We start from the raw sequence: 14,150 nt of genomic DNA, 5'->3' as shown, positions 1-14,150 counted from the left end.
GAATATAGAAACCCATACACATTGATTATCATTAAAGAGACACACACATAGTCAGACAGATAAACAACGGGCAGAGGGGCTAAATACAGCTAGGATATGGTAAGCCGAGGTGAGGAAGGGAGCTGAGAACAAAGGGAATGGAAGGGATGTGTCCAAAATCTGACTCAGACAAAGACCCTGAATAGAAGCTGATACTACTAAAATAGTCAGGAAGGGGTTAAATTAGGACCATTTTCTGGGAATTCTTGGTGCCGGAGTTTGCAACTACAGACAATTATAATTATTGGCGGGGTGTTGAAGGAATTTAATTCCTCTGTTTTAATTCCCAATTAAAATTAAACACTCTGTCAATTCATAAGGATTTGTAAGACCCTTATTTTATAGGAATGGACAGAGTCCCGGTCTTAAAGTCAAGTAACAGCCTTTATTCAAGAGAGTACTGAATAAATACACATTTTACCACAGGTTATAAACTGAAAATGACATCAGCGTTTTCTAAATGTTCCGTCTCTTCTTGACACTGGTAGAAAGGCCCTATAGCTCTCAAGCCTTCCCTCCTCGCCTAGAGCCAAGGTCAGTCAGTGTAGATAGTTCATTCATTTGTACCAAGGAACAGACCGTCATTGTTCTAACTTTTGCCCTCGTTCACACACACACATTATTTTCAGTACTAGGATCAAGAATGAAAACTCATACATATACAGTAACATTTAGTATTCTGATTAGTACATGTATAGTAACATAATAGTATTCGGATTAGTCAGTCCTGATTGAAATGTATACATAATTAGTCATCATTGATAAAAATTCCCTTAACACGGGGAAACTCAATCCTTTCAATAGCGGGACACTAAGGTTCGTATGTCAGCTTTGACACCGATAGACTAAAATTTATTTTTAGATTGTAATTCATCTATTTGTATGTCTTGCCTGAAAAAATACGGTCGCTAGTGTTTGTATAAGATAGGAACTGAACGTTTAATATGTTTAGGTTGAATTGAAAGAAGAATTCATTCGAGATAATGGCGAGGCAATTTCTATGTAATACATTGTGTTTCCCAAATGATCACTGGAATAGCCTATTGGGAATGGAGTTGTATCTTTTTTTAAAGGTGCTGGGTCGTGGGATGAGACTTATCTAAATCTGATGTCTCTTCATTATTATTTAGAATTCAACTACGATAGATTTGTGCCCATCGAAATGTTCTTATGAATTTAGCAAAGTACATGGTACGTTTACATTTTAGGGTAGAGGAAGTTGGGCCGGTGTACATTGCACCAGCCCTACGCATGGTGTCCCCGGTTGGCCAGCACAGCTCAGTGCAGGCTATTCCACCTCGCCGCACTGGCCTGGCTACTGGGAGCATTCAGCCAGGTTGGGTTGGGCAGGCTCAGTGCTCAAGAGCTCCAGTGCGCCTTCACGGTCCGGTCTATCCGGTACCACCTCCACGCACCAGCCCTCCGGTGGCAGCCCCGGCACCAGGCTGTCTCTCGGTCTCCTCCCTACAGGTGCTCCCACCTGTCCAGCGCTGCCAGTGCCTTCCTCCTGCCCAGCGCTGCCGGAGTCTCCCGTCCGTCCCGAGGTGCCGGAGTCTCCCGTCCGTCCCGAGGTGCCAGAGTCTCCCGTCCGTCCCGAGGTGCCGGAGTCTCCCGTCCGTCCCGAGGTGCCGGAGTCTCCCGTCCATTGCTAGGGTCCCCAGTCCGAGGTCGGTGGCGAGGGTCGCCGCTCGAAAGAGGCCACGGAGGCGGGTAGAGAGGCGGAGAATGACTATGGTGGGGTCCACGTCCCGCGCCAGAGCCGCCACCGCGGACAGACGCCCACTCAGACCCTCCCCTATAGGTTCAGGTTTTGCGGCCGGAGTCCGCACCTTTGGGGGGGGGGGGGGGGGTACTGTCACGTTCTGACCTTTGTTTTGTCTTTATTTAGTATGGTCAGGGCGTGAGTTGAGGTGGGCAGTCTGTGTTTTTCTATGTTGGGGTTTTGAGTTCAGCCTAGTATGGTTTTCAGAGGCAGGTGTCGTTACTTGTCTCTGATTGAGAATCGTAGCCTGGGTTTCACTTTTGGTTTGTGGGTGTTTGTTTCCGTGTGAGTGTTTGTTGCCACACGGAACTGTTTCGGTTTCGTTCTTTTCACGTTTATTGTTTTGTAGTGTTCAGTTTGTCTGTAAATAAACATTATGGACACTTACCACTCTGCGCATTGGTCCTCCGATCCTTCTCGCTTCTCCTCCTCAGAAGAGGAGGAAGAATGCCGTTATACCTACAGTGTTAAAATAATGTGTTAAATTGTTTAAAGTGTTTTAGCAAATAAATATGTTCTGGTGTTTACAATCTAAACGCTGTGCATTTTTTAAATTTAAATTATAAATACCTTGAAGTGTTTAAAGTGTTACAGAAAAGGTTTTAGTTGTGTTCAGTTATGTAAACACCTGGATTTACAGTGTTCAACTGTTGTTAATCACAGATTTTGTGATTTCTAGTGACATTTTTATTGTTATGGTATGTGTGCGATAGGTCTTTAAATCAAATACTGTGTTTTTTTTTAATGACTTTGAAATCACAAAACATTCCCACCAGCTCTCTTAAACTTGCTAACATTAGCCTGTGAGAAAGTAGTGTTAAGGGCCTAGGAGGGTAAGCACTTTGAGATGTCTTTCTGTTATGAAAAGCAGCCATAGAAGTTGAATAAATCCTCATTAGGGAGATTTCAGGGTAGCGCACGACAACAATGTGCTTATTTTTGCAGTTTATTGCTTTCATCAGGTGAAAGAATCCATTTACATTGTTTCTACAGTGAAACTTAAATTATTACATTGTGAAGATACAAATAGCTGAAGTAAAAATGTAACATGCAATAAAGTCTCTTAGAAGCAGTGAATACAGGGATAAGGTATTTGGTACCTAATTTCAAGTGTGGCCCTCCTGGCCTTGGCCAACAGATCCTTGACATTGTCAGCTAAATTGAACCATGTTAATCAGTTTTAGAGAAGTCAAACTGTGTATTGTATGTCATGATGTGATGGTTATATAGCCTGTAATACAAAGTTGCAAAATAAAAGCCTGGAAACATATCTCGGTTATTAAACACGTTCAAAAAGAGTGGTTTAGTGCCTTTCTGCCATTACCTTACCGGTACCTCTGTATTTCCTCATTCCCATTCTTCCATCAATGTCCTCATTGTTATGCCCAAGCACTGTTCAAACTTTTTTTTATTGTGAACTGCTCTGACAGACCAGCTTGACCAGCATCTTACCAGCATGGACCAGTTTGAAATGTATGCTGGTCTATGCTAGGGGGAGGGGGTTTCAGCAGGGAACGATCAGCTCCTAGAGAGATATTATCACCGATGGCTGCTTATTCTAATGCTTACTCTATACTGCATTACATCAAGATTTGGCACGTCATTGCTCATGTTAGGCAACACATCATGAAATATATTAAGGCAAAAAATTGGACAGACAAATAGCAAAATAGAACTAAATGTAATTATATATAGGCATATACTGTAGGTAGACCATTTATATTTCAATGCAGTCATTTTCATTTGAAGCATATTTTTATCCTTTGCTTGTTTGAAAGGCCACTTTGTATTTGTAGTCAACTTAATTTTGATGTTATTGTGGTCAAAAAGGTGGCTAAACACAGTGAATCTATGTCTTGTGGACATCTTCTGTGTATAAAGTGACGCTGGAGGGCAAAAAAATAATCTAACGACGCACTGCTCTACGAGTGGTCTGAGGCAGGCGTTAGCTTGCAAGAGTTTAAGTGCAACGTTAATAACAATGTTTTTGGGAAACAGCTTGGAGATTTAATGATATTCCTACTAAGGTTCTAACGATGAACTTAGCCTTAAAATGCTTTTGGGATGGGAAACCAGGCCCAGGACTATAGGTGTAATCTGTGTCCAGGTAACCAGTCTTACAACTCTTGGTCAAATCGTTTTCACCATGAAGGAAATGGACACCAAAGAATGCCACTAATTCTATCTATAATTCCACTGTGCATTCATGTGTGTGCATTCATGTGGGGAAGAGAGTATGATATATTGTCCAAATATGACTTGCAACATTGTTTTGTGGAGCACTGTCCATAAAACAGAAGTAAAACAGGTACTGGTGGAGATGGTGAGTTCTTTAGGGCCTTTAACTCAGTGCCTTATTCCTCTCTCTTAACGGGATGGGTGCTGGAACCAACAAGTTATGAACTGACCTCCTCTAGTGGTTAAAATTATGGGGTTATGGAGAACAGAAAACATCTCACAGGACCAACAGACCTCAACATTATAATCTTGTTGGATAATGTCTTGAGAAACTTTCCGGAGAAACCTAGAATGACTGGAGTTGGCTACATAGAACCAAGCTAATGTTAGCATTCTAATGCAAAAAAGTCAGATGCTTTTCTCTGACCATTAGGATCTGTCCTCCAGGCTTTCTGCATTGGAGAGGAGAAACTGCAGCAGAAGCTCCTTGTGGGCCTTCTATTGGGATTAACATCACATAATTCAGACATAAAGACTGCGTCTCCCACAGTTTTGTCTGTTACAATCTATGGTGGCTTTTCCATGGATAGTTACTATAGTTACTACATGGATAGTAACTATGAGCTTGGTAACAGTAAGATGAACTGAAGTGAAAACATATTTGGTCTAGAAAATGTGTTCCCCTTCAAGGTTCTGTGTTTGCCTGTTCGTGTAGAGAAGTGGTCTTCCTGGTCTGTACTATCAGGGCCTGTAGAAAGTCTACACTCCCTTCAACTATTTTTCACATTTTGTTGCGTTATCAGGTGGGATTGAAATAGATTTAATTGTATTCTTTTTGTCATTGATCTACACAAAATACTCCATAATGTCAGTGAAAAGAAAATTCTACAAATGAAACAACTAAAACATAGTCGTTGCATAAGTATTCACCCCCTTTGTTTAAACAAGCCTAAATTATACTGAACAAAAATATTAAAAATGTCAAAGATTTTACTGACTTCTGTGTTTGTATTTATTAGGGATCCCCATTAGCTGTTGCCAAGGCAGCAGCTACTCTTCCTGGGGTCCAAACACATTAAGGCACTTACAGTGCATTGCGAAAGTATTCGGCCCCCTTGAACTTTGCGACCTTTTGCCACATTTCAGGCTTCAAACATAAAGATATAAAACTGTATTTTTTTGTGAAGAATCAACAACAAGTGGGACACAATCATGAAGTGGAACGACATTTATTGGATATTTCAAACTTTTTTAACAAATCAAAAACTGAAAAATTGGGCGTGCAAAATGATTCAGCCCCTTTACTTTCAGTGCAGCAAACTCTCTCCAGAAGTTCAGTGAGGATCTCTGAATGATCCAATGTTGACCTAAATGACTAATGATGATAAATACAATCCACCTGTGTGTAATCAAGTCTCCGTATAAATGCACCTGCACTGTGATAGTCTCAGAGGTCCGTTAAAAGCGCAGAGAGCATCATGAAGAACAAGGAACACACCAGGCAGGTCCGAGATACTGTTGTGAAGAAGTTTAAAGCCGGATTTAGATACAAAAATATTTCCCAAGCTTTAAACATCCCAAGGAGCACTGTGCAAGCGATAATATTGAAATGGAAGGATTAGACCACTGCAAATCTACCAAGACCTGGCCGTCCCTCTAAACTTTCAGCTCATACAAGGAGAAGACTGATCAGAGATGCAGCCAAGAGGCCCATGATCACTCTGGATGAACTGCAGAGATCTACAGCTGAGGTGGGAGACTCTGTCCATAGGACAACAATCAGTCGTATATTGCACAAATCTGGCCTTTATGGAAGAGTGGCAAGAAGAAAGCCATTTCTTAAAGATATCCATAAAAAGTGTTGTTTAAAGTTTGCCACAAACCACCTGGGAGACACACCAAACATGTGGAAGAAGGTGCTCTGGTCAGATGAAACCAAAATTGAACTTTTTGGCAACAATGCAAGACGTTATTGTCACGTTCTGACCTTTATTTCCGTTGTTTTGTATTTATTTAGTATGGTCAGGGCGTGAGTTGGGTGGGCAGTCTATGTTTGTTTTTCTATGTTTTGGGGCATTTCTATGTTTTCGGCCTAGTATGGTTCTCAATCAGAGGCAGGTGTCATTAGTTGTCTCTGATTGAGAATCATACTTAGGTAGCCTGGGTTTCACTGTGTTTTTGTGGGTGATTGTTCCTGTCACTGTGTTTGTTGTCACAGGATAGGCTGTATAGGTTTTCACGTTCCGTTTGTTGTTTTTGTAGACTTGAGTTATTTCATGTATCGTTCAGTTTTCCATTAAAGAACATGAATAACCACCACGCTGCTTTTTGGTCCGCTTCTCCTCCTACAGACGAACGTCGTTACAGAATCACCCACCGCAACAGGACCAAGCGGCGTGGTAACGGGCAACAGCGTCACAAGGAGGAATGGACTTGGGATGATGTGTTGGACGGCAAGGGTTGCTACACATGGGAGGAGATCTTGGCGGGTAAGGATCGCCTTCCATGGGAACAGGTGGAGGCAGCGAGGAGAGCAGAGGCAGCCGGAGAGAGGAGCCGGCGATATGAGGGAACACGGTTGGCAAGGAAGCCCGGGAGTCAGCCCCAAAAATGTATTGGGGGGGGGGCTAACAGGGAGTATGGCTACGCCAGGTAGGAGACCTGAGCCAACTTCCTGTGGTTACCGGGGGGCTAGAGAGACCGGGCAGGCACCGTGTTATGCTGTGGAGCGCACGGTGTCCCCAGTGCGGGTGCACAGCCCGGTGCGGTACATTCCAGCTCCGCGTATCGGCCGGGCTAGAGTGGGCATCGAGCCAAGTGCCATGAAGCCGGCTCTACGCATCTGGTCTCCAGTGCGTCTCCTTGGGCCGGCTTACATGGCACCAGCCTTGCGCACGGTGTCCCCGGTTCGCCTGCATAGCCCAGTGCGGGCTATTCCACCTCGCCGCACTGGCAGGGCGACCGGGACCATTCAATCGGGTAAGGTTGGGCAGGCTCGGTGCTCAAGAGCTCCAGTGCGCCTGCATGGCCCGGTCTATCCGTCACCACCTCCACGCATCAGCCCTCCGGTGGCAGCCCCCCGTACCAGGCTGTCTCTCCGGCCAATCCTTACAGGGGCTTCCTCCTCTCCAGCGCTGCCGGAGCCTCCCGCCTGTCCGGCGCCTCTGCCGGAGCCTCCCGCCTGTCCGGCGCCTCTGCCGGAGCCTCCCGCCTGTCCGGCGCCTCTGCCGGAGCCTCCCGCCTGTCCGGCGCCTCTGCCGGAGTCTCCCGCCTGTCCGGCGCCTCTGCCGGAGTCTCCCGCCTGTCCGGCGCCTCTGCCGGAGTCTCCCGCCTGTCCGGCGCCTCTGCCGGAGCCTCCCGCCTGTCCGGCGCCTCTGCCGGAGCCTCCCGCCTGTCCGGCGCCTCTGCCGGAGCCTCCCGCCTGTCCGGCGCCTCTGCCGGAGCCTCCCGCCTGTCCGGCGCCTCTGCCGGAGCCCCCCGCCTGTCCGGCGCCTCTGCCGGAGCCCCCCGCCTGTCCGGCGCCTCTGCCGGAGCCCCCCGCCTGCCCGGCGCCTCTGCCGGAGCCCCCCGCCTGCCCGGCGCCTCTGCCGGAGCCCCCCGCCTGCCCGGCGCCGCTGCCGGAGCCCCCCGCCTGGCCGCTGCCGGAGCCCCCCGCCTGCCCGGCGCCGCTGCCGGAGCCCCCCGCCTGCCCGGCGCCGCTGCCGGAGCCCCCCGCCTGCCCGGCGCCGCTGCCGGAGCCCCTCTGCCCAGAGCAGCTGCCCCTCTGTCCCGAGCAGCTGCCCCTCTGTCCCGAGCAGCTGCCCCTCTGTCCCGAGCAGCTGTCTCTCTGTCCCGAGCAGCTGTCTCTCTGTCCCGAGCAGCTGTCTCTCTGTCCCGAGCAGCTGTCTCTCTGTCCCGAGCAGCTGTCCCTCTGTCCAGTGGGGTCATTGAGAGGGGTGGTCATGCTGAGAAAGCCACGGAGGCGGACAATAAGGCGGACTAAGACAATGATGAGGTGGGGTCCGCGTCCCGCGCCAGAGCCGCCACCGCGGACAGACGCCCACCCAGACCCTCCCCTATAGGTCAAGGTTTTGCGGCCGGAGTCCGCACCTTTGGGGGGGGGGGTACTGTCACGTTCTGACCTTTATTTCCGTTGTTTTGTATTTATTTAGTATGGTCAGGGCGTGAGTTGGGTGGGCAGTCTATGTTTGTTTTTCTATGTTTTGGGGCATTTCTATGTTTTCGGCCTAGTATGGTTCTCAATCAGAGGCAGGTGTCATTAGTTGTCTCTGATTGAGAATCATACTTAGGTAGCCTGGGTTTCACTGTGTTTTTGTGGGTGATTGTTCCTGTCACTGTGTTTGTTGTCACAGGATAGGCTGTATAGGTTTTCACGTTCCGTTTGTTGTTTTTGTAGACTTGAGTTATTTCATGTATCGTTCAGTTTTCCATTAAAGAACATGAATAACCACCACGCTGCTTTTTGGTCCGCTTCTCCTCCTACAGACGAACGTCGTTACAGTTATGTTTGGCGTAAAAGCAACACAGCTCATCACCCTGAACACACCATCCACACTGTCAAACATGGTGGTGGCAGCATCATGGTTTGGGCCTGCTTTTCTTCAGCAGGGACAGGGAAGATGGTTCAAATTGATGGGAAGATGGATGGAGCCAAATACAGGACCATTCTGGAAGAAAACCTGATGGAGTCTGCAAAAGACCTGAGACTGGGACGGAGATTTGTCTTCCAACAAGACAATGATCCAAAACATAAAGCAAAATCTACAATGGAATGGTTCAAAAATAAACATATCCAGGTGTTAGAATGGCCAAGTCAAAGTCCAGACCTGAATCCAATCGAGAATCTGTGGAAAGAACTGAAAACTGCTGTTCACAAATGCTCTCCATCCAACCTCACTGAGCTCGAGCTGTTTTGCAAGGAGGAATGGGAAAAAATTTCAGTCTCTCGATGTGCAAAACTGATAGAGACATACCCCAAGCGACTTACAGCTGTAATCGCAGCAAAAGGTGGCGCTACAAAGTATTAACTTAAGGGGGCTGAATAATTTTGCACGCCCAATTTTTCAGTTTTTGATTTGTTATAAAAGTTTGAAATATCCAATAAATGTCGTTCCACTTCATGATTGTGTCCCACTTGTTGTTGATTCTTCACAAAAAAATACAGTTTTATATCTTTATGTTTGAAGCCTGAAATGTGGCAAAAGGTCGCAAAGTTCAAGGGGGCCGAATACTTTCGCAATGCACTGTACATAGACACACTGGCTTTACTCGATAATGTCACGCCCTGACTATAGAGAGCCTTTTTATTCTCTATTTTGGTTAGGTCGGGGTGTGACTAGGGTGGGTAATCTAGGTTGTTTTATTTCTATGTTGGCCTGGTATGGTTCCCAATCAGAGGCAACTGTTTAGCGTTGTCTCTGATTGGGGATCATATTTAGGCAGCCATTTCTCCACTGTTTTTTTGTGGGATCTTGCTTATGTGTAGTTGCCTGTGAGCACTCCATAGCTTCATGTTTTTTTTTTTTTTTTTTTTTTTTTGTGCGTTTCACAAATAAAAAGATGTGGAACCCATATCACGCTGCGCCTTGGTCCGAATGTTATTTCGACGATCGTGACAGATAATGTCAAAAGCCGCACTGAAATCTAGCAAAACAGCACCCACAATCTTTTTATCATCAATTTTTCTCAGCCAATGATCAGTAATATGTGCAAGTGCAGTGCGTGTTGAATGTCCTTTCCTATAAGCGAGCTGAAAGTCTGTTGTCAATTTGTTTACTGTAATATAGCATTGTATCTGGTCAAACACCATTGCTTGCAAAAGTTTACTAAGAGTTGGTAATAGGCTGATAGGTCAGCTATTTGAGCCGGTAAAGGGGGCTTTACTATACTTTGGTAGCGAAATGTCTTTTGCTTTTCTCCAGACCTGAGGGCACACACTTTCTAGTAGGCTTAAATTGAAGATATTGCAAATAGGAGTGGCAACTATCCTCAGTAATTTTCCATCTAGGTTGTCATACCCCGGTGTCTGGTCATTGTTGACAGACAACAATAATTTGTTCACCTCTTCCACACTAACTTTACAGAATTCAAAAGTACAATGCTTGTCTTTCATAATTTGTTCAGATATACTGTACTTGGATGTGTAGTGTCAGCGTTTGTTGCTGGCATGTCATGCCTAAATTTGCTAATCTTGCGAATGAAACAAACATTAAAGTATTTGGCAATATCAGTGGTTTTGTGATGAATGAGCCATCTGATTCAATTAATGGTGGAGCTGAGTTTGCCTTTTTAACCAACATTTCATTTAAGGTCCTCCAAAGTGTTTTACTATCAATCTTTATATAATTTATCACATGATTTGCCACATGCGCCGAAAACAACAGACCTTACAGTGAAATGCTTACTTACAAGCCCTTAATAACCAACAATGCTTTAAGATGTTAAGAAGAAAAATGTGATAAGTAAAAAAAATAGATAAGTAAAAAAGAGTAACAAATAATTAAACAGCAGCAGTAAAATAACAGAGTCAATGTGCGGGGACACTGGTTGGTTGAGGTAATATGTACATGTAGGTAGAGTTAAAGTGACCATTCATAGATAATAAACAGAGAGTAGTAGCAGCGTAAAAGAAGGGTCTGGGTAGCCATTTGATTAGCTGTTCAGGAGTCTTATGGCTTGGGGGTAGAAGCTGTTAAGAAGCCTTTTGGACCTAGACTTGGCGCTCCGGTACCACTTGCCATGCAGTAGCAGAGAGAAGGGTCTGTGAATAGGGTGACTGGGGTCTTTGACAATTTTTAGGGCCTTCCTCTGACACCACCTGGTGTAGAGGTCCTGGATGGCGGGAAGCTTGGCCCCAGTGATGTACTGGACCGTACGTACAACCCTCTGTGGTGCCTTGCGGTCGGAGGATGAGAAGTTGCCTTACCAGCCAGTGATGCAACCAGTCAGAATGTTCTCGATGGAAATACCAATGGGGGCGCTGTTGCATAGTTTCATAGTATTGTTTCTTTTTTTATTTTATTTAGTTAAGTCACATGATTTCTCAATTTGCAGTACATTTGCCAATCAGTTGTGCAGCCAGACTTATTTGCCATACCTTTCTCCTCATCCCTCTCAACCATACAATTGTTCAATTCCTCATCAATCCAAGGGGATTTAACAGTTTTTACAGTCATGTTCTTAATGGGTGCGTGCTTATTAGTAACTGGAATAAAACATTTCATAAATGTGTCAAGTGCAGCATCTGGTTGCTCCTCATTACATACCACAGACCAGCAAATATTCTTTACATCATGACCATAAGAATCACTGCAAATCTTCTTGTATGACCTCTTATACACTATATCAGGCCCAGCCTTTGGAACTTTGGTTTTCCTAGATATGGTTACAATATTGTGATCACAACATCTGATGACTCTGGATACTGCTTTCAAGCACATTTCTGCAGCATTGGTGAAGATATAATATATACATGTTGATGATTTCATTCCTGTGCTGTTTGTAACTACCCAGGTTGGTTGAACCAGGTTACAGGAGCTGGTTACAGTTTGTAGCTTTTTCTTGAGTGGGCAGCTTGATGGAAGCCAGTCAAAATATAAATCACCCAGAAAATATACCTTTATGTTGATATCACATACATTATCAAGTATTTCTCACATATTATCCAGACACTGACTGTTAGCACTTGGTGGTCAATAGCAGCTTCCCACAAGAATGGGCGTTAGGTGAGGCAGATGAAACTGTAGCCATATTACTTCAACAGTATTTAACATGAGATCCTCTCTAATGTCGTGTCTTTGGCTATGTCAGATTAAGTGATATGACATGCTATTCTATAAAATCCTTTCTCTGTAATTAATATTACCTGATTGAGCTAATCATGTAAATGTAATTAACTAGAAAGTCGGGGCACCACGAAATAATATTTATAGAGCTGTTATCTTCTGAATAAACTCTTAAAGACCTAGTAATATTTTACATCAATACCAGTCAATGTTAATCGTCACCTTAATTCAGTCTCATCTGAAAGTTGTCAATTATTGGTTATCTTCACGAACCCTGGCTAACAAGTTGAATCAGCAATACAAAATTGGGTTTAATTATTTATTTACTAAATATCTAACTAATCACATGGAATTACATATACACAGACTGAATCATACCTTGATTACAAATTACATCATAAAGGACAAACGTCCCTAGCGGGCGGAACAGATGTGACAGCTGGTTGCACAAAGAAAAGGGGCTGGGTTTCAGTGGAAGAGCGGGAACACTGAGGAACAAAGGGAGAAGTGATGTCTCTATCGTAAATACAGTATCTTATGCATTCTAAATTAGACTTCGGTAGGTTGGTGGTAGATGGAAGGCCGAGTTGCCCAACAGAGTCCTTTGAAGAATGTCTCTGGTGGTAAAATGGATACGTTGTAGTAACGTTGGTGTGTGGTAGTCGGGATACTCTGTATGTTCTTTCCTAGCCCAAGTTTGCAGCTGCTGTTGCTAACTCAACGGCTAGGAGGTATCACTTCTGTAGTAAATAAGAGTTCAAAGTTCATACCATTCGCAGCCAAAGCTCACGCTGAGGTTGGCTTCGTTCTGTAGTTATTATCTGAACCATTCTGACATCGGACAGTCGTCCTCGGAACAGGAGGTTACATTTTCGTCAAGGCTTTATATAGTGGAGTGAGAAGGGTGTGTTTGAAAAGTTTAATAACCCATGTCTCTTCACAGGGGCGGGCCACTGATTGAGCAGAGCCCTAACCTTATGAAAACCCAAATCTCTCATTTGGAAGCTAACATTACATTTCATCTCTTCACCAATAATTTTATATTTAAACATTTAAATTGAATAACAATTCCATGTGAATCTGATAACTACAATGTGCAGACTTTCCACTGTAGAGTTTATGTAATCCTATCATTGATGAGAATGTCTCAGATGACAACCGAACTGACATCATATTCATTAAGTACCACCGCATATGTTCAATTGGTCGGATTACCAGAATATAGTTCATTTCCCCCCAGCTTCTGATGTTCCCAGAATCTCTATGTTAACCAAGGGATTTTCAAATGTCACATCAGTAGGGTAGAGAGAGGAAAAAGGGGGGAAGAGGTATATATGACTGTCATAAACCTACCCCCAGGCCAACATCATGACACTAAGCTTTACAGGAATGTGGTTCTGAATATTGACCGCAACACCGCCCCCATTGGTATTTCTGTCTTTTCTTTGTTATAACCATCTATTGCTACCACTCTATCGTCAAAGGTATTATCTTAGTGAGTTTCAGAGATAGTCAGAATATGAATGTCATCTGTTACAAGCAAGTTATTGACTTCATGAATCTTGTTTCTTAGGCTACATGTGTACTTTTCTGGGTTGCTTGATTGTTTTTAATGCTTTACTGGGAAGCTTATCAGAAGTAGACTTGCTCATGTTATTTATATTGCCTCTGATTGTGCAGGGTGAGCTGCACACAGTGGACTTCCTACTAGGGCACACCGCCTCAGTGCTAACAGTATAAGTCTGGTTCATAGGCACAAGATTACTGCATACAATAGCTGTAGGATCAACAGAATTATTCAGGGCAGTTAGGGGGACATACATTAAGTTACTTACATTGTGTCTACCAATGCCCCTGGGATAATGTATATTTGATGCAGCATTATGACAACTCAGTGGCACAATGGTAGGATTAACTGAGCTGTTCTTGTGTCATTGATACTGTAAGTCATTGGCTCAACGCAGCCTTGAAATGCGTGGACAGAGTCCAGGAGCCAAGATGACTTGGATGGACTCCGTATTTTCTTTTTCCATGTGTCGAATGTAACTATAAAAGTGATTCCAACAGAGCTACAGTAATCTTTAGCCAGGTGTGTAATGCCAGTAGCCTGCTGAATCTTTCACACCCGTGGCCCAACAGCTACAAAGTTCAATGGCTGATGGGAAAAAACTGAGGACGGATCTATTGAAGTCATTGATAAGTCATTGTCTCAACACAGCCTTGAAATGCGTTTTAATTATGCTGTAGATCATGTATTAAACAACCCAGACACATCAAAGATGCACTTGTCCTTCTGATGGGAGAAAACTGAGGATGGATCCACAATAATAACCTCATATATATGTATGCAACAAGACACTAAAGTAATTCTGGAGAAGAAAAAAAAC

Source organism: Oncorhynchus mykiss, chromosome 14 (assembly GCF_057628025.1).
Source record: "Oncorhynchus mykiss isolate SJ-2025 chromosome 14, ASM5762802v1, whole genome shotgun sequence".
NCBI classification, from domain to species: Eukaryota; Metazoa; Chordata; class Actinopteri; order Salmoniformes; family Salmonidae; genus Oncorhynchus; species Oncorhynchus mykiss.
This window is presented reverse-complemented; position numbering follows the sequence as displayed.